A 22,478-nucleotide genomic window follows, 5' to 3' on the forward strand; every position below is an offset into this window, starting at 1 on the left:
AGTCGGCGTGATGTGGTACAGTATATATAGTCTTACAGTCTACACTTACGGCTCCCGGGCTCAAACCTAATACGTAGTCTACTGTTAAAGCGAGACCAACCGTTTTGGTAAGCCTAAACACTGACTGCAACGTCGCAACATGTGGGCAGTTTAAACCAAGAGCTCATTTTCACCTCACAGGTGTGCTCGACGTGGCAACAAGTTATTGGTCTAAACTGCCCACAGGTTGTGACGTTGCTGGTCAGTGTTGAGGTCTTCTCTAAAGAATGGTCTCGGCAAACGCCGCCTCTAATAGAAACACCTCTAGACCTCACTAGTTTGTCTGACAAGAATAGAGACAAAAGGTTTATATTAAGGGTACTATAAACAAACACACAGTTGATGTTACAACGATCGGAGGAATTCGTGCGAAACTAAATAGGATTCAGTTATTAATTGTGATCTTTTGTTCCGCGAAGCTTAACGTGTAAACTGCATTCCCACTTTTTTACCCACCAGAAATATAGCAACGAGTCTGCGTGCAGCTAGTCAATCAGTGCGCGGGAAGTTTGGCCCTGGTGTTATTCTGGCAGAAGAGCAATTAGTGGCGGCAGAATTTGAATTTGTAAATCTCTCAGGACCTGGTCTTTTTTTTTGCTCATTTTTTTTTTCATTATTTACAACTCCACTAGCCAAAGAAATTGTGTGTGTGTAGTAAAGTGAAGAAAAAAAATTGATTAGCAAAACATCATAAAAGTACTTCATAAACGACTCTGAAGTCTGAAGATGTTCCTAAATTGACGCAAATACATAAATATCATACTTTTTTAAAAGTGTATCTGACAAACAAAAAATACTAGGGAAGAATTCATAAACTATACATGAAAATATAATATGCGCACTGATTAGAGCAATGAGGATTATATTTTAAAAAGTCAAAATGTTAACAAACAATAGAATACTGTGAATAACATTTGTGTGTGTGTGTGTGTGAAAAATCTCTAATTTTGACTTTTTGCGAATTTTTTGTTTCTTCAAAGACTTAGAGTCCTTGTATATTTTATGTTTATAGTTTGTTTGGCTGTTTCATGGAACAGGTCTTCCAAGTACTGTTCTGACCAATAGATGTTTTGTTGTTATTGTTACTAAGAGCAAGCCATGCAGTAACGCAGTGATGCCCAAAATACGGCGCGCGGGCCAGATCCGGCCCGCGACGAGGCTCCATCCGGCCCGGTGAAATGGCGGCACAAAGTGTAAACCACTCCTCCAAAAAAAAATTGACTTTTTACCTAAGTAATTTTTCTTTAATTGATTGGTATCAAGACCTTTAACATAAGTGCGTTTATAAATGGGAATCTCCCAGAAAAAGAGAACGGATCTTAACTTTTTTTGTGGAGCATGATAATAAACGAATATATTTGATTTGTTAATAAAGTGTAACTTCCAAAAAAAAAAAAAATTAAAAACATGTAAACGTCATTGTGAAACAAACAAATGCCGGCATTTTTAGTTTGAGCCACGAATAAAAAGATTGCTAAACTACGCCTAGAGATTGGAGGAAATATTTAGCTAAAAAAAAAGAGTCGTTGGTTAAGCCAGTTACATTGTTTCTCATATTTTAAGTAGAGAAATTAATCATTTTCTGTGGTGTGAAAAAAAACAACAACATTATATCCAATTCCTTAATGTAAGTAGGCCTACTAGATAGATCCACGGGTTTCTAATCAAATAGTTACAAATTAAGGTAAATTTCATTTCTTTTTTTGTTTGTTTGTACCTTTTCGTTCATGTGGCCCGCAAAACAAGTGTCAGAAATTAAAATGGCCCGCAGGTCGAATTAGGTTGAGCATCACTGCAGTAACGTCTCTGCCGGTTAGATTTCTGAGACGCGCCTCTGTGTTCTACCAACATCACCCACACACTAAGGGGATTGTGTTAATCCCTCGGGTGAATCCCTGGAGATAATGGGTCAAGACAAACTGGACACAGTCTCGTCCTGGGTCAAGGGGACTGGTATAAGTCGCAGACCAAGTGGGCTTTATAATTGGACGGGCACTGTAAACACCATTATCTAAATCAAATAAACAAATTCCTTAAACCCAAAAAGATACGTCTATGTATTTCTTGGCTTTTTTTTTATTGCATTCACTGACACTGCTTTGTATTTTCAAGTTTTTTGTAAACTTCGGTCGTTCCTTCCGAAATAGAAATTTGTTCTAGCGAAAAACTTACTCAGAACGGCGGGGGATCTATAAATAATTCAAGACATCAAAAGTTAAAAAGTACACATTCTAAAATTGGTATTGCTATTATATGTAAAAAAATTTCGTTTATTCCAGCGAATGCTATAGGGCTCAGAAATAGCATTTGTCAAATGGATGTGTAGATTTCATTACTTATTGGATTGATTTCTTTAGCAGCCTTGTTGATGCGTTCGCATTTACCCGACCACGCCTCTAGCATCAAGTCCTTTTTTTTAAATTGAAAATAGCGTTTGAGACTCAATCTAAGGGCCGATCAAGTTGATGGGGCGGTCTGGCAGATCAACTCCCTTGTCAGGTTGCCAAATATAATCACAAATTCGGCGCCTCGTCCGACGACACTCCTGCAAGCTTTTAAGGTGACATCGAGAGGGCACTAAAGAATGTCCAGTCGGCTACTAAATGCGGACGATGTTGTTCCAAGCCCCCCCCCCCTTTTTTTTTTTGTTAGCCTCGTCACGTGATTGTCAGATCATCAGAATGACGTCACTGCTGACAATAGCAGATTGTGCTTGATGCTTTCTCGCTTGGCGTTTGTGTTGCTTTGTATGTGTTCCCTTCGATTCCTGTGTGTATGTATAGTAAGTGTATGTATGCCAGTGGGTTAGGGTGTTTGTGCGTGTGTGTTTCTGTGCATGTCTCTGGGAGTGAGTGTTGCTTTTAAACCTTTAAAATGTTCCAACATGGCTGTAGATAAATCTAAACTGTTTGCGTCTGGGTGTCATTAGTGTCAGGGAGGGAAGAAAAGATGGATGGGCATACGTATGGAGACAATAGCTAAGCTCGAGAGAGAGAGAAAGAGAGAGAGAGAAAGAGAGAGAGAGAGAGAGAGAGAGAGAAGGTAGAAGAGAAAGAGACGAATTGAGAGAAAAAAGAGGGATAAAAGAGAGAACGTGATAGAAAAAGAAAAGAAGCTAGAAAGTACAAGAAAATAAAAGAGAGAAAAAGAGAGATAGAGTAAAAAGAAACATGACGAGTTAGAAAAAGATTAAGAGTGTGAGTAATACAAGAAAAAAGAGAAAGAGAGATGGTAAAAAGAGATAGATAGAAATCCAGATATAGTCAATGAAAAACAAAAAGGGTGAAATAAAAAGAGCTTGGAATAAAGAAAGAATATGATGGAAACTGAGAGAGAGAGATTGATTGTGTGTGTGAGAGAGAGAGAGAGAAAGAGAGAGATATGCATGTGTATGTGTGTGTGTGTGATAAAAAAAAAGAGTACACATATTCACAGGATTTTACACTTTTGTATCTCACTGGCACACAGACAGTTTAGGTCCTATAAACAAGTCAAATAAGTCCTATAAACAAGTCAAATAAGTCCTATAAACAAGTCAAATAAGTCCTATAAACAAGTCAAATAAGTCCTATAAACAAGTCAAATAAGTCCTATAAACAAGTCAAATAAGTCCTATAATCAACTGATTAAAAATGTCGCCGGGTCACAGGTCAACACGATCGAAACTTTGAGATTACATAAGAAAGCGGACATACTTTGAATTTTATATAAGTGAAACTTTTATTCCTCTGTGTGCAATATGTCTACAATCTTTATTTGGACACAAAAAGCGCTGTTTATGAAGTAATCGACTAGTTTAAGGTTCTTAACAATCTAAACATAACTTCAAAATTCAATCTCAATCTTGTTCTAGGCCTGTGTCAAGAACAGTCATACTTGGCTTTTTTATTGACTTATATGGCCAGCGAGTCATTAAACCTAAACCTTGCCAAAAAACCCCCCACCAAAACGAAAAAAAACAACAAAAATTTCTGAGACTCAAGTGCGCGTTAAAAGAATAATAATTAGACATTTATTTGCTTAAACATTTTTGTTAATAGCTATTCGCTAAGACTCTGTCTCTATCTCTATCTCTGTCTATTACTATCTGTCTCTATCTCTGTCTTTATCTCTTTCTCATCTTTCCCTCTTTCATTCCTGTCTTCCCCCATCTTGAACCTGGCACGCCCTCTGGAGTCTATCTCCCTTGCATGTCTTTGACATTCCGAACATGTCCGTCTGTCTGGCTGTCCCACCACCTTGCCTTCACTGCACATGCGCAGAATATAAAAAAAAAGTCGAACTAATAGCCGTCTCGTGCTACCAAAATGACGAAGAAGAGAAGATGCTAATTTTTTTCACTTCAAAATTCAATGACGTCATCTCATTAAGGTTTAAAAAAAAACAAAACATAACGCTTAAAAAAAAATCCAATCAGGAATGTGTTTCTCATACATTCATCTGTAGAGAGAAGAGCCCAAAGTTTTTTTTTTTATTCAAATGCTCTTTTGTCTCACGTATCGCTCATCATGGGCTCATTTAAATAGGTCACACAATTTTCTTCCATTCTATTTTTTGGGGGTGAAAGGGGGGTGGTGGAGATTTTCACTTGAGCAAATGAATCTATCCTACATCGGGCATGTAACAGGAAGAATACACGAGACCCCCCCCCCCAAAAAGCACGATTTTAAAAGGCAATCATTTCTCTCCATCTATAATTCAGGGGTTCTCAACCTGTGGTCGCGACCCCCTTGGGGGTCGATTGACGATTTGCCAGGGGTCGCCTAAGACCATTGAAAATATGGATTGTTATTGTCCATTCTTCTATTGCTGTGGGGGGGGGGGGGGGGTCGCGGTAGAGTTGGGGATTGTAAAAAAGGGGTCGCCGAGCATAAAAGGTTGAGAACCGCTGAATATCTACATGTAATGAATATGCACTCTTCTATCTTCGTTTATCCATTTACTGTCAAGATTGCTGAAGGCTTATAGTGCACTTGTTCTATTCTCTCTCTATTTTGTTTTTCTTTTCTAATTTATTGTAGTGTAATTGCTTCCTCCCTATTGTCTGCCGCTAAATCACAACGGCGTTGTGTATTGTAGAGATCATAAGTAAATTTAGAGGTAAATGCGCCTAGAGGTTTGGGGTTACAGTGATGGAGCCTATTTATTTCTTTGACATTTTTTTACTGAAAACATTCTTATCTTACAAAAATAGGCGTAGTATTCCAGCACTCTACTCAAATGTTTTCTTGTATTTTGAATACGCTTCAGCGGGAATTCCCGCACTCGACTCAAATGTTTCGTTGTGCTCATTAAGGAGTTGAATAGACGCACTTTAACATTTTGCGCACCGCCTTATGTAGAAATGAGCTGGACTGGACTAGAAGAACCTGATAGTGCAGAGCTCACTGGAAAGACTCCTAGCAATATTGAAGCAATGCAAGAAATAAATAGAATGAGAAACTATAGACCAACATCAGCTTCAGAAAGAGAAATCGATTAAAAAAACGACCCATTTTATACTACTCGTGTATTCTAAATCAGTGATTGTCGTTTGATTGCTCTGGAAGTTATTCACAGTATTAAATATTTTTATTGGACAAAACATCAGAAAGTTAGTTATTCACCTATTCAAATATCCCCGGGTTAGGTAATATCTCAAATAAGGACTCTAAAAACAGAATGGTACTAATCACACGAGTTCAGCGTGACAAAAATCTACAGACTTTCAGTGTAGTATTATAAAAGAAAATCATATGAAGATGTTAAAGAATTGTCATTTCTCTGTCTCTGTCTCTGTCTCTGTGGGAAGCGTGGCCGAGAGACTAAGTACACTGTAAGTGTACTTGGCTTGGCTACCTATGATGGGGGCTCGAGGTTTACTGAGAGCATAAAGGCAGGACGGAAAACCTTCTCCCAGATACCCCTCCCTCCACTGGTCCACAAATGAGATTGGACTATAGCGCTCTGAGCATGATATAAGTTAGAAAGAAGCTCTATATAAAAGCTACAATTTTTTTTTCAACTTATTCAAATCTACTTGTTTTCACCATTCAGTATTGTAAAGATGTCTCCATTTTTATCAGTCGCCCTTCTCTTTAATACCCCTCATACGCCATCTGTTTTTCTAAAAATAGCATCCAACTCCAAGTACTTGTATGACATCAGTCAATACACACACACACACACAACCATAACAATTATAAGTTCTTATGAAATAGCATATGGATTAATTAGGGTATAATTGGAATAATTACACTGGGTGTTTTCGGTGAGTTTAGAAAGGGGGAGATTACTCGCGGATAACAAGAAGCAGACGAAAAGGAAAACGCAAGTCTGAAATGAAATGGGTAAGAATGATTGTATTGATGGATAACTGCCCTTATTGTTATCCCATGTGCAGGAGAGCACGTGTTGTCCATACAATTCATTTTGAAAGGCCAAAACAGCGTTGATTTCATTGTACTCCTCCCCCCCCCCTCCGACTTCAACAGAAGAGAAAAGAAAACAAGACAGGCGGGCTGTTGAATTCCAGATGTCGTTGACCGGATGTTCAACTTTTACAAGCAAAATGAAAATGGAGTCATTAGTTAACCGTTGGAATAATAATTGATGAAATCTTTGACATCGACACATTCGCACATGTATGCAGGGTCGGATTTAAGTTAGTAGATGCCCTGGGCATAATACTGGAAGAGACCTCTGCCTTTTGTTTTAAAAAAGGGCCTCCATAAAAATATTAAAATCGCAGCGACTCGAAAATGCATTACTCAATGTAATTTTAATCCAGATTTGTTTTTTAACTTCATATTTTCCTTAAATTTGAATATTTTCTTTTAGTCTATGGAGGCCCTGCCTGAGCGGCACCACATTGACGCATACAGCCAATGACCCAGGTCAAGAGATAGTCACGAAAAAGTAATATAATATAGAAAGATATTAATACGTACAGTACAACAAAGAACAATACAAAACAACACACTATATATCTCCTTCTTTCTCGGAAGACAATGGATGCTTGAATATTATAATGGATTTCTGTGAGATAAAGCTTGTATTTCTTGATGGCTGGACTTGCCAGTGAACTGTTATTTAATACGTAATAAATTTTATGTCTGCTACTCAAGGCATTAAGTTTTGAGTCTACTCGTTTGTTTTGCTATTCTAGTTATAGTGCTCAGTAGTAGACTTACGCAACAACAGATCAGGTGTGAAAAAGAATATTTAATTAATACACAATAGACATTCTAATGATACCAGAAGAGGTATTAAATAAATACAAAGAAACATAACTTTACAATGCGCACAGATGAGTCGATGGCTTTGGATACGTCTTGAGACGGGGCAGAATGTGGAGTGACTGATAAAGTCAATTCTGGAGCGACACAGTTTGTCACAGTTCGTGCATGTTTATGCATCTGTTTTTTTTAGGGCTAGCGGATATGGCAGCTTTCTTTTTCTTTCTCTTGACTAAGGCAGCTTCGTTTCTTTTGCTCTCGGCGAGGATCGTACCAGCACGCACAGTCTGTCTCCATGCTGTCCGGTCTTGGGCTATCTGCTCCCACATACTTTTGTTGATTCCTGTGGTTCTTATGTTTCGCTTGCAGGCATCTCTGTAGGTTAGTCTTGTCAATGATGTGTTGATGTGAAGGATCCGTTCATTTATATGTTTACCTTGCAGTGTTGTGTATGTATCTCCTAACAAATATCCAAGTTCTGTATGTACTATAATTCATCTAAACTTTCAATGTACTCAACTTGAAACAGCAGCCTTTGTACTGATACACACATCTTTATTTACAAAACCGTTCAACATGGTCCTCTCCATACAACTTACAGAACTAGAGGATATTCCATCAATACCAAGTCTTACACTTCACTGCTACAGAGTTTATTGGACACTTCCTCATGTCAAGGACTTCACACTTTCTGTCTGTGTTCGTATTGGCTGAATAGGTCATGTAGCGGTTTGCTAAGTCACAATTTGACGTTTGGCAGACAGTTTCAATAACATCAAACAAGTCAGTGGAATCTAATGTATAAATCGGAAACTAGTGTCTTGATCCAAATTACGAACGAAATAGATAACTGTAACAATAACTACAACCAGGGCCGGTACTAGCAATAGCAGGGCCCTATGCGAACGAATTGCGCGGGGCCTAGTCTGGGTAGGGATAAGCATAATGTCAACATTAAGATTTTGTATTAGAAAATACATTCGTCTTTACAATAATTTTTTATTAAATGAAAGCAGACAATGCCATTTTTTTTATTGCGCGTAGGATTGGCACTCCAAAATGACAATTTTGTCTATTTTTCAGGAGATTTGTATGAGTTTTCAGGAGATTTTTTTTATTTCAGGAGATTTCCAGAACTTTTTGGTTTATTTTGCGATTACAAGAGATTTCCACTCGCCCCTGAATAATCAGGAAGCCGCACAAAACCTAATATTATTTATAAGTTATAATGTTTTAATTAATAATTTACACCTACAATTAGCGCGGGGCCTATGAAAGTGCGGGGCCTAAGTCCGGCCCTGACTACAACTATAACAATACTATGGTTATTTTTATTTGTTATCGCCTCCACTGGTCGTTAGTCTTCGTCCTGAATTGGTTTCGTCTTTAAAAAGGTAATTTTTTTTTTGTCTGGATCATAATGTCCGACAGTAGCTGATGGCTATGAAGATTACTTCTTTTCAATGTATACTGTAATCGGTGTTTGAACTGATAGTTACGACTTACATGTGATTCATCCCTTCGTGTGAGTTCCAGACGTTATTAAAAGGAACAAATATCTCACATTTCTTGAGTTAATGAGGACTACAAAGTCTAAATTCAAGTTTTGTTTTGTTGTAGTCTCCGGCGAACATTTTAAAAAGTAGAATTTTTGGTTTTGTTTGAATTTCGTGACTTCTGAAGCGCATTCAAACCCGTTGTCTCCCTTGCTTCCGGCATTCGTTTAGCTTTGGCATTCAAAGACACAGAAACCCCATACATTGTAAACCAGACTTTTTTTAATGCTGTGTTTTTCAACCAATATATGGAGATTTAATAACTTTTTTGCCTTTAAAGTAGATATTTTTTTTTGTTCTTAAAAACGTACATGTTTGTAATGTAGGTGAGCCCCGAAAGTGATAAATCCGATATAAATGATGTGAGGTTCGTCCTATCTTTATCTTTATCAGTCTCTCTATGTGTGTATCTCTCTGTCTCTCTAGTCTTTCTCTCTATCCAAGTCACTTTCTCCGTCTCTCTCTAAGGGTGTATCTTTCTGTCTTTCTGGTCTGTCTTTCTCTTTCTATCTCTCTCTCTTTTCCAGTCTCTTTCTCTGTCTCTATGTATCTCTCTTTCTGTCTCTCTTTTTTGTCTATCTGGTCTTTTCTCTTTCTCTCCGTGTCTCTTTCTCTCTCTGTTTCTCTCTTTCCCAGTCTGTGCCTCTCTGTCTCCATGTCTCTCTGTCTTTCTCTCTCTCTCAATCTCTGTCTCTTACTTTCTCACAGCGCCAGAGATGTAAGATCTATTAGTAGGTGTTATAAATATTCTCTCTGTCTCCATCTCTCTCTCTCTCTGACAGTGGTAACAAGAGAATCCCATTCTATATTAACAAAAGTCTATCGACTAACACTAAATAATCAACATCTATAGTTGAAACCAACGTTGGACATAGTTCTCAGGCGTGCGGCCTGTCAGACACAAACAGACGAGAAACTTCACAGTCTTGGACACATTGTTACATACGCTTGCTCACTTGCCTAAAAAATATTATCTCGATAGCATTTTAGTTAGTTTCGCTATTTACTCACTTACCTAAACACATTATTTAGGAAACGTTCTCCTTAGTTTAGCGAATAGCTATAAGTTAATGTTAACACTCTTTAAAAAAATGTTTTATTACAAATTTATATCAATTCACTTCGTCCGTCTGTCTGTCTGTCTGGTACAAATTTTATGCACGTTATTTCTCCCACTTCCCAGTCTCAGATCAAGTAGAAATTTTGTACACGTTATTTATTGTTCCTAACAAAACTAGAATCAATGAAAAAAATAATTAGTTAATTAGTGGTAATTAATTATCTTTGTTTGATATGGGAAAGGGTAATAAATATTACAGTATTGAGATATATAGCTGTAAATGTGTATTACTTTTCCTTATATATGAGATTTGGTTTGTTCAAAAGTATTTTTAAAATTTTGCTTGTTTATCTGTGAGCTTTTGATTTCTTAAGTTATATTAGCCTTACGTGGAAGCCACATTAAAAGAAATTGAAGAATAGTTTGTTTCTTCAAGAAATAACGTGTAAAAAATGTTTTACCAGACGAACAGACAGACAGAGTGAGTTGATAAAAACTTTGTAATAAATTAAAGTTTCCCGTTGTCATTAAGTGGTCTCTGACTGTTGTGAAATATAGTCCACCCGTTAAGACCTAGTACTTCATGTACCAGATAACTACAAGTCCACCAGAAGTGCTCTAATAGTCCAGGCGTCAGGTGTCAAGTGTTGTAGAATATGTGTTAATTAATATCACTAAAATGCTGTTGTTTTTGTTAAAAGACTGGATTGTATGTGCGCTGTTTAAAAGTGAGGGCCGGATAATGAAAAGATAGGCATGTGTTGAGAGGTAATTAAAAATCCTTTTACATCATGGGATTTGATTTACCTTTTGTATATTGCTACAGCGACATTGAAATCCTAAAGATACAGTGAATTCTGTTAATCGGATCGAATTCTCAAGTAACGAAGCATATCCTAAGATAGGGGTCGAATCTGTTTGATAAACAACTGATTATTAGTACCAAAAACAATCGCGTATAATGTGGTCCATTCAATCCTTCCAGTTAACCGTATTCGACTGTATTTGTTATCGAAATTAAGTGGTGGTGGGAGCAGGGAGCTGTTCATAAAAGAGGCTATCAAACTTTCAATTAAAATAGGTTAAAAGTTCATCAAGGTTTGATTGTATTAGCTATTTGGAGCTGCATCGTAACACAAGGCACATACTGCGGACGAGTTTTTAACACAGACCTATGTTACCCTGCTTTTTTTCTTAGATAATAGCCCTAACAGAAGCTGCATCTTCCTAAGCCATCTGTCCTGCAAGCTGCTAGATCTGTATTGGAGCTTTAAAGCTACGTAGCACTAGGTCAAACTGCCCAGTTTCTAGCCTGAGCAACACAGCAGGAGCAGTGGCGTAGCAAGGGTGGGGGAGGAGGGGGGAGTGTTTTTTTAAATTAAAAAAAATTAAATATTACTCAAAATGCAGCCCCCGCCTCCCCCAAAGAGCTCAAGCCCCCGTTCTCCCAAACGATGGAAAATTCCTAGCTATGCCCCTGAGCAGGAGGAGTCTTCTGGCCCTGTTTCCAATCAAAGTTGCTCTGGCTATCATCCGTCTCAAGCACTCTCACCCTTCCACTGTTTGTTCCTGTTAAGATGTGTGATATCGACTTACACTTGTATATGAAAGAGGTAATCGACTTGCTTTCTCAGACATTTGGGATTACTGAGACAAGAACAAAAATTTAACGTGAAATAAATCTTACATGAATTGCTTGATTTTCTTTTTTTTACAGATACAATTTTTGCGATCATTCCTTTCACTTTCTAGATGAAATAGAATTCAACTAATTATCCAAATGCCAAAGAACCATGAAAAAAAATGATATGAAGCATGTTCAAAGGTTTTGTTTGATTCTTGAAAAGCCGACAGACACATGTGCAGTGTTTGGGGGGGGGGGGGGGGGAGGGAGTTTTTTTCCCCAAAAACATTTTTGTCATCAGTCTGATGGAAATAAATACTGAAGAAAAATAACGAGAAAGGCGATGAAGAATTTGATGACAAAAAAAGTAAAGAGAGAAAAAAAAAAGTTATGTAGAAAATGTTTCAATGTGTGTGTGTGTGTCGGTGCTTTGCTTTCCATCTGTGTGTGCTCCAGAGAATGATTTCTATGGCTTCTGAGAAATCTGACATCGGTTTTAATTGAAGCTATTTGTCCTGGACACAAGCAAGATGGACTTGGTAAAATTGGAATTGTGTTACATACATAGAGTGCTAGGCAGACGTGTCCACTGAAAGCACAGGTTTCTGGTGTGTACGTGGGCGCAGGACGCAGTGGTTTGGGCTGACAGATCTGTATGAAGATAGCGTGTCTTAATAACTTGGCGATAAGGGGGTTAGAATGTAGTGCTGGGGTTTCTGTGGACTATTATAGGACCAGATTTTTTTACTATAGATTATTAAAGGGCCAGGTTCTTTAACAGATTCTTATAGAGCCAGGAGTTTCTATTGGTTATTAAAATATTTTTATTTCTAGACTTTGGTTCATGTGGGCTCATAGGTTGTTGCAGTGTTAGGAATTTGTTTAGATTATAAGAAAGCTAGTGCTTTCTGTTGGATTGTTCAGTCTATGGTTTGTTAAAAGACTAGTAAAACCTATCGATTTTTAGAAATGCTCCTTCGTTCCTGGTGCGATTAGAGCATGAAATGGGTTGCCTGTGTCAGCCAGGAAAACCGAATTTAGGAAATTTAGGCACCGGATATTAAGGTCGCTAATTAAAGAGTGCCTAATTTTCAGGTGCCAAATTTTCCGCCTTGTCAAAAAGTGCCTAAATTTCCGGGTGCGTAATTATCCGGGTGCCTAAATTTACGGGTGCCTTAATATCCGGGTGCTTAAATTTCCGGGCGCCTAAATATCCAGTGCCTAAATTTCCAGACACCAGGAAAACTAATGACTTGGCAGAAGTTAAACCATTGATTAACATCCATGATTAGATTGACCCAGCGACATGCAATCATCTTCTTTTTTGAAGTTATGTCTATATTTCATAAGATATGGCCAATGTTTTCTATAGACATTAAAAGTTCAGTGTTTTGTCTAGATTACTTGAGGGTGAGTGATGTCTGAATATTGTTAGATGGTTAGTGGTTTCTATACATTTTTACAATGCCAGAAGTTTCTATATATTGTTAATATGCTATAGGTTTCTATAGATTGTTTTTGTCTAATAGCTTTCTATAGATTGTTACTGTGCCATAGGTTTCTATAGATTGTTTTTGTCTAATAGCTTTCTATAGATTGTTACTGTGCCAAAAAGTTTTTATAGATTGTAACTGTGTCATAGATTTCTATAGATTGTTACTGTGCCAAAAAGTTTTTATAGATTGTAACTGTGCCATAGGTTTCGATAGATTGTTACCGTGCCAAAAGGTTTCTTTACATTGTTACTGTGCCAAAAAGTTTTTATAGATTGTAACTGTGCCATAGGTTTCTATAGATTGTTACTGTGCCAAAAGGTTTCTATATATTGTTACTGTACCAGAAGTTTCTATAGATTGTGTGGCCTACAGTTAACGAGGGTGTCATATGGCCAGCACAACAACCAACCGCCTTTACTTTTCCCAAACTAACGTCAGGTACTCATTAGAGCTGAGTGGACTCAGAGGCGCCCAAAAATCACCGTCTTCACCAGGATTCGAACCCGCGGACATTTAGGGGCCTTCTTGGAATTTGCGTGTAACACATAACCTTTTTTTTTTCTTAATGCATACATTTAGTTGACATAGATTTTGAAGACACTTTTCTTGAGTGAAAAACATTCTGTATAAATATTATGACACTTTCAAGCTGGTCTCTCACAAGGATACCGTCCGTACAAGAGACAGTCGCCAGTTGATAATAGTCAGTGTGATGAGGACTTAGCTCAGTGACCAAATACTTAATGGATTGGACATTAAACTAGTGACCTGTGAATGTCGTAAAAGCCAGACGTTTCCTGTAACCAGTGGAACAAAGATAGGAAAGAACTGCCTCATGGATAAAACAGTTAATGGCTTACCTAATAGAACTAGTTTAGGGCTGGCCACGACTCTCCGTATCTGTTACACTCTTCATGAGTATTTTCCACTAAACTTAATTTTTTTTAATGCCATATAGTGAAAACATCTCTATTTACATTCAAACTAATATTTTCATAATTCACTTATCAAATGTATCTGCCATTTGCTTACTTTTCGATGTTCAAAATTTTGCATTCAAAACATATTTCTCTAAGCAATAAAATACAGAAGCAGAGATAAAGAAGTAAAAGCAATATGAAGAAATAAGAGGACGATATAAAATGAACATAAAAACAAAACAAACAACAACAACCAAAAAAAAATGCAACAACAAAATGTAAATTTGAAGATTGCGAAGGAGAAATACATTTCAAAATGCTACAGAAGTTTTATGGAAAGATAACTCTCCGCTACAAGCAAAACAGCTCAGAAATGTGATAAATATAAAGGCTTGTCCTCGAGTCCAAAGGTTAATGAGGAATGCAGTATTTCCAGTGGATACGCAGCCCCGGCTGTGACCTACATATTTTGTCACACAAACACATGTGATTAGGCAGTGCTAGGATGGCTGCCTGGTCGTGCGGTATACGCTGCGTTCGGACTTATTGATAGTCCCGGGTTCATACCCTGCCCGCTGCCATCGCCCTTGTCCAGCGGGAGGTTTGGACTAGGAAGTAAATTATCTTCACCTGAAGGAACATCCGAAACATGTAAAACATTTTACAAATATCCGAAACAAGTAAAACATTTTACAAACAAACATTTTACAAAACCAGTGCACGCCCAAAAAAAAAAAAAAGTAACACCTATGCTTATTGAGATTATGACAGTGATTATCAATACATCCATATTCTGTACACCAGATAAAACAAAAAGCTTGTTATTTCTAGAATAGCTTCCATTTCTGAGACTTCCCCCCCTCATAGATATTTGAAAATGTTATTTCGCTTACATAATAGTTATTGAGTCCAATTCGAATAGCTATGCCTACATTACAGGTATTGAAACTAAACTGAGCGGTAGTGCCACATCATCTACTTGTACTTGCTTACCATGTTGTGTGTACGTGTGTGTATGTGTGTGTGTGTGTGAGAGAGAGAGAGAGAGAGAGGAGGAAGGAGGTAGGATAGAAGCGGTCAGGCCAAGAGGGATCAATGAAATGCTTGGCCTCCATTATCTCTTTGTATGGCCCGGGTGGTCACGGACCATGACACAGAGCGAAAAGTCCTCTAATGGGTACTTTCATTTGACTTCTGCAAAAAAAAAAAAAGGTTTAGTACCACCAGTGGTATAGCTGGTCAGAGAAGGGTCAGTGGTATAGCTGGTCAGGGAAGGGTCAGTGGAATAGCTGGTCAGGAAACGGTCTGGAGCATTTCCCGGCTGGGATCATCCCTCTTTTTAAAGAAAATGACCACAATCTGTCTCGAAGGCAAACCAATTTACGTTCTTTATACATAGCGGTTAATAGTCCTCTTTTGAATAATTTTAAAACATAGTCACGTGATTTCTATTTTAAGCATTGCAATGTAGAAATGTGTTAACCTGATTTTGTTTGGTCGTGACAGCTTTTCCATCGTCATGTTACTATTTCTAGAAAACTTTGGCATTGGAATAATTGTAAATGACAATTTATGTGTGATGTATCAGGGAGCGTCTGAGTCTGAGTTTTAGGCAACGATCATGGAAAATGACATCAGTAGATCTCATTTCATTCACTTCACCTTACCAGCACTTCTGCGCAACTGTTCATTGTCTCTCAAGGGTACATTCATTCAGAAGGTACTTTCACTCAGAAGGAACTTTCACTCAGCTGGCACTGGCACTCATTTGATGATTTCCCCTCAATGGCACTTTCATTCATTGGGCACTTTCGTTTAACTAGCAGTTCCACTCAGCTTGCACTTTCCCTCATTAAGCACTGATACTTTCATTTATCTGGTACTTTCATTTAACTGGTAATATCATTTAACTGGTACTTTCATTTAACTTGGTCTTTCATTTAACTTGTTCTATCATTTAACTGGTACTTTCATTTAACTGGAACTCTTATTCAACTTGTTCATTCATTTAACTGGTACTTTCATTCAAATGGTACTTTCATTCAACTGGTACTTTCATTCAACTGCACTTTCACCCAGCTGGCTCTGAAAGAATGCTTTGTATAAACCTGAGCGCAGGCTGAGCGCAGCAAGTCGGATGTAGTCGTGTCTTCATTGAATACACCGCGCCCACACTATTTATTTATAGTGACTTTATCCTGGGCTTTAGAGTAATTAATTGCGTTTAAGAGTTTTCTTTCATCTGTTTGATAAACACATCTCCATCGCACACATTTGTTCTCACACACACACCTCTCCTGCTCACACACACACTTGTGTAATTTTCTACTTTGCTATTTCACTTTGGAATACTTCATTTTCTTGTTTTCCCGCCCTTGGTGGTCAATGATGCGTGACTAGGGTAATCCCGCCAGGTGGAGTGCTTTGTTGGAAGTGTTTCTGAAGCGGAGACCAGCCAAGAATCACCCGAGCTCTCTAATTCTCCATTTGGTAGGTGCCTTACTTGGATGGCTGCCTGGTCATGTCATTTGAATGGTCACGGTGGTGCCGGGTTCAAACCCTGCCCGCTGCCATCCCACGTCGTCCTGCCGGAGGTTTGGGCTAGGATGAAGTTATCCGAAGGAACATCCGATATATGTCAAACATTTTACAAACATTATTTGACAACTTTTTTTTCTATTGTGTGGTTGCTTGCATCACGTTATGTCTATGTATTTTGTTTTACATTTTAGAAGTATTATTCAGGGCCGGATTTAACATCTAGGCAACTAAAGCTCTAGTTTAGGCCTCCCAAAATATTTAGCACGGACATAAGATCTGGACTTATGAAGGGCTCCTTATCTCGAATTGCTAAGGGCCTGTTTAAGTCAAAATACGGCACTAGTGTTTTTCAAATAATCAATTCATTCATTCTTTTTTTTTGTCTTAACCAATGTCAAAGGTTCTCAATCTTTTCTCGGCCCTGGAGCCATGGAAATTTCCAACACTCGTATAGCGGGTCGGATATGTTCAGCTGGTCATAGTTTGGGCATATCACTGTATATTGAGTGCGTAAATGTCAGCAGTACTGTCACAACAGCAAGAAGGCACTCCATGGACAGGTACTAATGTTTGATGTTGGTTAAAACCGATTGAAGATGCCCTTGTCTGCCTCTTCTTCTTCAGTGCTCTGGTTGCATCTATGTCGCCCCTGGATGAATCTATGTCGCCCCTGGTAGGATTTATGTCGCCCCTGGTTGGATCTATGTCGCCCCTGGTTGGATCTCTGTCTCCCTGATTGGATCTATGTCGCCCCTGGTTGGATCTATGTCGCCCCTGGTTGGATCTCTGTCTCCCTGATTGGATCTATGTCGCCCCTGGTTGGATCTATGTCGCCCCTGGTTGGATCTATGTCGCCCCTGGTTGGATCTATGTCGCCCCTGGTTGGATCTATGTCGCCCCTGGTTGGATCTCTGTCTCCCTGATTGGAACTATGTCGCCCCTGGTTGGATCTATGTCGCCCCTGGTTGGATCTATGTCGCCCCTGGTTGGATCTCTGTCTCCCTGATTGGAACTATGTCGCCCCTGGTTGGATCTATGTCGCCCCTGGTTGGATCTATGTCGCCCCTGGTTGGATCTATGTCGCCCCTGGTTGGATCTCTGTCTCCCTGATTGGATCTATGTCGCCCCTGGTTGGATCTATGTCGCCCCTGGTTGGATCTATGTCGCCCCTGGTTGGATCTCTGTCTCCCTGATTGGATCTATGTCGCCCCTGGTTGGATCTATGTCGCCCCTGGTTGGATCTATGTCGTGACTGACAACTGGATCCGAATCAATACTCTTACATTGAGACGAGGCCAGCCTGTGACAGATACAAGTTGTCGAAGAGACAAGTTGGATGTCGTCTGTCACTTTAGCAGACGTAGCGCTGAGAGGACCATGTACTTCCCGGACACTGAGTTGGGCTATCAGCACGTGAACAAATAATTTCTAGCGTAAGGGATACACATTTTTGTCTATGAAGTAAAATTGTGTTTCAATAATTGTAATGTATGATATAGGCTTATCGTTATTGCGTGAGCATGTAGTTGTCCAGTCAATATAGTTGGTTTTATTTAAAAGCATGTAAGCCTTTACGATAACTTTTTAGAGGTTTAAAAATAAGAAGCAAAAAAAAAAAATCCTTTAAAAATAAACACACGCAAAAATCATCTAAGGGGAACAACTCCGCACATATTCTATATCTCTCAATAATGTAGACGTTTTTTTTCACTATTTAATATCAAACACAACAATTCATTACAAACATTAATTTGATAATTGGTTAATTTTTAGCGGCCCCCGAAAGGGGAAAAGACGCTATTAGTTTTGTGTGGCCTGCCAGTCCGTCCGTCCGTCTGTCCCGTTTAGATCTCAGAAATTAGAAGAGAAAATGAAAATCGGACATCATGATATTTTAGATCATTCAAAGTTCTGATGCAACGGCTACTTTTTTCTTTTCCGAAAGTGAACCATCTTATTTTTTAAATTATATATGCAAGCAGATTTTCCCAAAAATTACACCATTTTTTCAAAACTTCGGGGGAGGTAACTTCTAGATCTAGGCTTAGATCTAGTTTTAGAAATAAGATCTTGAATCTAGATTTAGATCTAATACTAAGTCTAGATCTAGCTATATGCATAGTTTGTATGACAAATGACAATGGAGATGTTAATTTTTATTTGCAAGGGGAAAGTCTTAAGTCATTTGTACACAATTGTAGCTTACAGTAGGTCAAGAATTATTTGTTTTTTTCGTGTTGCCAATTTATCTAATTTTGTTAGAAGAATAAATCTTTTTAAGTTTCACTTTATTATATGCAACATGTTATTCATTTTGAATGTATGGATAAGGTTAATAATTATTATTTTAAATAATATAAGTGTACGCTAAATGAATATATGGAGATGCTGTGGCTGAGGGGTAAAGCACTTGGAACCGGAAGTCTCGTGTTTGAATCCTGGTGAAGACTCTAGGGGGACCGATTTTGAGTTTGTGTTCCACACAAACTGTCTTTGTAACCTTGTTTTTACTGATTCATGTTTTGTTACGTACAGTAAATAATTGTTTAAAATTTCAGTTAGATCCGAGAATGGGTGTTGGAGAAATAGAATATACAACTATCTAAGGGGACCAAACTATACATATTTGACCATATATGTGAATACTGAAGGACTAATTTTCCCTTTTTGGTGTCAAACTAAATAATTAATTACTAGTAATTAATTTACTAATTGGTTATTGTTTTTTTTTATTGATTCATGTCTTTTCTATATCAGTTAATAATTGTACAAGTTATCGTACAGTATTGCGAGAAATGGTTTTTATATGGAATTTTTTTTAAAGTGTCATCTGTTCCAAAAACATACTATAATCTATTCCGACAATAATCACAACCATCAATGCAAAAGACCAACAAAAACAAACACTTTGCACAAAAAGAGACCAGAGAACATTATCACCCGGTTCCACATTAAAATCTAGGGATTTCCGAAATCACCTCTGGCTCTAGTAAGTTTGCTTTAATATGATCTGGGTCTACATCACCAGCCCCACAATGATTGTCATGAGATATACACAGAAAAATAAACAAAGGCTATAAAGGATAATGAAAGCCCACAAAGAACTAAGAATGAAAAAAAAAGCTCACAAAGAACTAAGAATGGAAAAAGCCCATAAAGAAGTAAGAATAGACTAAGCCCACAAAGAATGAACTAAGCCCACAAAGAATGGACTAAGCCCACAAAGAATGGACTAAGCCCACAAAGAATGGACTAAGCCCACAAAGAATGGACTAAGCCCACAAAGAATGGACTAAGCCCACAAAGAATGATGTCCGATCCGTAATGGAAATCTACAACTTAGTGCAAGATTCGAAAAAAATAAAACCTGGCAAGCGGGTGATACCATGCTACTCGATTATAATGCCATGTCGCTGCCTCTGTACTCGCCTGGCAACGCCAAACAGAAGTCAACTAATATGATATCGATACTTGATTAATTTGCTGTCGTCTGCGCAGTGTCCTTTAGTTATTTCGGGGCACAGTATCAAGCGATACATTAACACTAGGCTAGCAATGGCGTCGTTAATGCTCTTTGTTGTTTTCTTGGATACAGTGTTCAGTTTTTCAGTAAAGGTCAACTGTTTCTATGGCTGACGGTTAACGAGGGTGTTACGTGGCCAGCAAAACGACCAACAGCCTTTACTTGCCCCACCTAATCTCAGGTACCCATTAAAGTTGGGTGGACCCAAGGGCGTCCTAACAAATCCCGAAATTCAAAATCTCAGTCTTCACCAAGATTCAAACCAGAGACCTCTTGGTACGTCTTACTACCCATCCACTCAAAAACATGAAGTGATATTCAGTCTCTGGCGCTGCCATGGTCGAGCTTCGTAAGAAGGAAACAATATTCATTACATTCTTCTTAACAATGTCCAGGAAGGAATTTTCAGGTGATGTGGTGGGTCTGCGGCAATACCGCCCTCGGTCAGGTGGCAAGAATGAGCGGCCTTTGTAAGAATTTATCAACTGCGAGACACTTGGTATTATTAGTTTGTACAGAGACGCACCATATTTGACGGACTTTGATCGCGACTTTAGTGACGTCACGACTTTGTTGGGTTAGAGATTATTTATGTAACTATAATCAGTTGGTGTTAGGATTAGAGATTATTTTTGTAAATATAGTCAGTTGGTGTTATGGTTAGAGATTATTTATGTAAATATAGTCAGTTGGTGTTTGGATTAGAGATTATTTATGTAAATATAATCAGTTGGTGTTAGGATTAGAGATTATTTATGTAAATATAGTCAGATGGTGTTAGGATTAGAGATTATTTTTTTGTAAATATAATCAGTTGGTGTTAGGATTACAGATTATTTATGTAAATATAATCAGTTGGTGTTAAGACATCATAGAGATAATGAGATTTTTAGTCGACTTTCTAGGCTATAGATACCGTCAGTGTTATACAACGGTTTGAACTTAGTCTTTCCTCCTTGTTCCTTGTGAAGGGTTCGTAGCTTGTTAGTTACATTGAATACGCCCGTACAAGACGGGTCCTTCTCAATGGCAGAGAAAATATTAAAGAAACTTACCAGCATTCTTATGGAGATAATTTTACCAAGAAAAATAAACAAAACATTCAAACAAATAGATTACAGTTCCAACGTCCAGTCTCCGTGCAATAAACATGTGAATCTTAACTCTTTCTCTCCTAACCGACGATACCAACGTTGATTCCACCAGAGTGTGGTAAAAAATTACGGAGAGAAAGAGTTAAGACATAATTTCTTTATGAAAGGTGAGAAGATAGGCTGTAAAAATTAAATTGACTTGAAAAACAAATTCTCCTAAACACACATACACGCACACACACACACACACTCACACACAGAGACACTATTGTGTCACGAATATTTACTGTTCTTGTTAGGCTCGGACATATCACAAAACTCAATGTTAATTAAGTCTCAACTCCTCCTGGCCTGACATCTCCTTGACCTAGGCGTGATTAGACTTGGGAGATCACGCAATGAGAATTAAAACTGAAATGAGCTCGTGTAATTATATTGCGGAGGAAAAAACAGTTATTTTTGGGGGGGGGGGGAAATATGGGAAACAAATGAGGAGGCTTGATCATTCTCAAGTGTCAGACATGCTCCGGAGACTTGAAGCATCGCATTGGTAGTTTTTACATGGCTGAAAAAACACAAGCCCGCACTGGACTCGACTAATTTAAAAAAAAAGTCTTAATAAATTATGCAACGTTATTTTGTTGACTAATCAGTTATTTAACAGATCATGGGGTTCACTGTCAACAAGTGCAAATTTAGCTAAAGCGTCATTTCTAGCTGTACTCTTCATAATGGGAAGTCTTTCATTTTGAAAGATACTCTGACTCAGTGTTCTCAAACTGGAGGCCCCCTCCCAGGCTGGTGCAACGTAATACCAAAGTGGGCGCTATGTCCAGACAATGGGGTGGGGAGTGTGTCTCGAGACCGATCAATTTAGTTTTCAAGTACAAAAAAAACAAACAATGTAGTTTTAATATAGTGATAAATCCATGTTTGAATATTAATCAAGTTAAATGAAAATATTTCAAAAATTAAAACATTTTTTTGTAAGCGAGGTTGTTAGATATTCTAAGAATGTATTCCGTTGTCACCAGACTCGTCTGCAACAGTATCGACTCGAAACTTTTTGAAAAAGACATTTCAAAATTATATATTTCCAAAAGATTTTTTCGTTAAGGGTTTAGACAGCGGAGTTTGGATTCAGAGTTTTCATTTTCAGAAAATCAATTGCGGAATGAATACATTCTCTTAAAAAATAAATAATATCTTAAAGAACAGTAAAGTTCCCTTTTAAGACCTTGCGATCTATAGAGCAGAGGATGTTAAGCTCATCTGTCTATTTGGCCAACGGTCCAGGAGCAGGGTGTCATGTGGCCAGTACAACGATCAACCGCCTTTATTTTCCCAACTTAAGTCAGGTACCCATTAGAGTTGGGTGGGCTCAGGGGCGCCCTAAACTTCCCGAAAT

General features: G+C 38.1%; 1 long non-coding RNA gene across 1 annotated transcript in view; it reads right to left on the reverse strand.

Moving 5' to 3' along the window:
• Positions 1-22,478, reverse strand: part of LOC106056077 (uncharacterized) — a 193,685-nt gene that overhangs the window by 102,329 nt on the left and 68,878 nt on the right. The window lies entirely within an intron of this gene.

This window comes from Biomphalaria glabrata, chromosome 13 (assembly GCF_947242115.1).
Source record: "Biomphalaria glabrata chromosome 13, xgBioGlab47.1, whole genome shotgun sequence".
NCBI classification, from domain to species: Eukaryota; Metazoa; Mollusca; class Gastropoda; family Planorbidae; genus Biomphalaria; species Biomphalaria glabrata.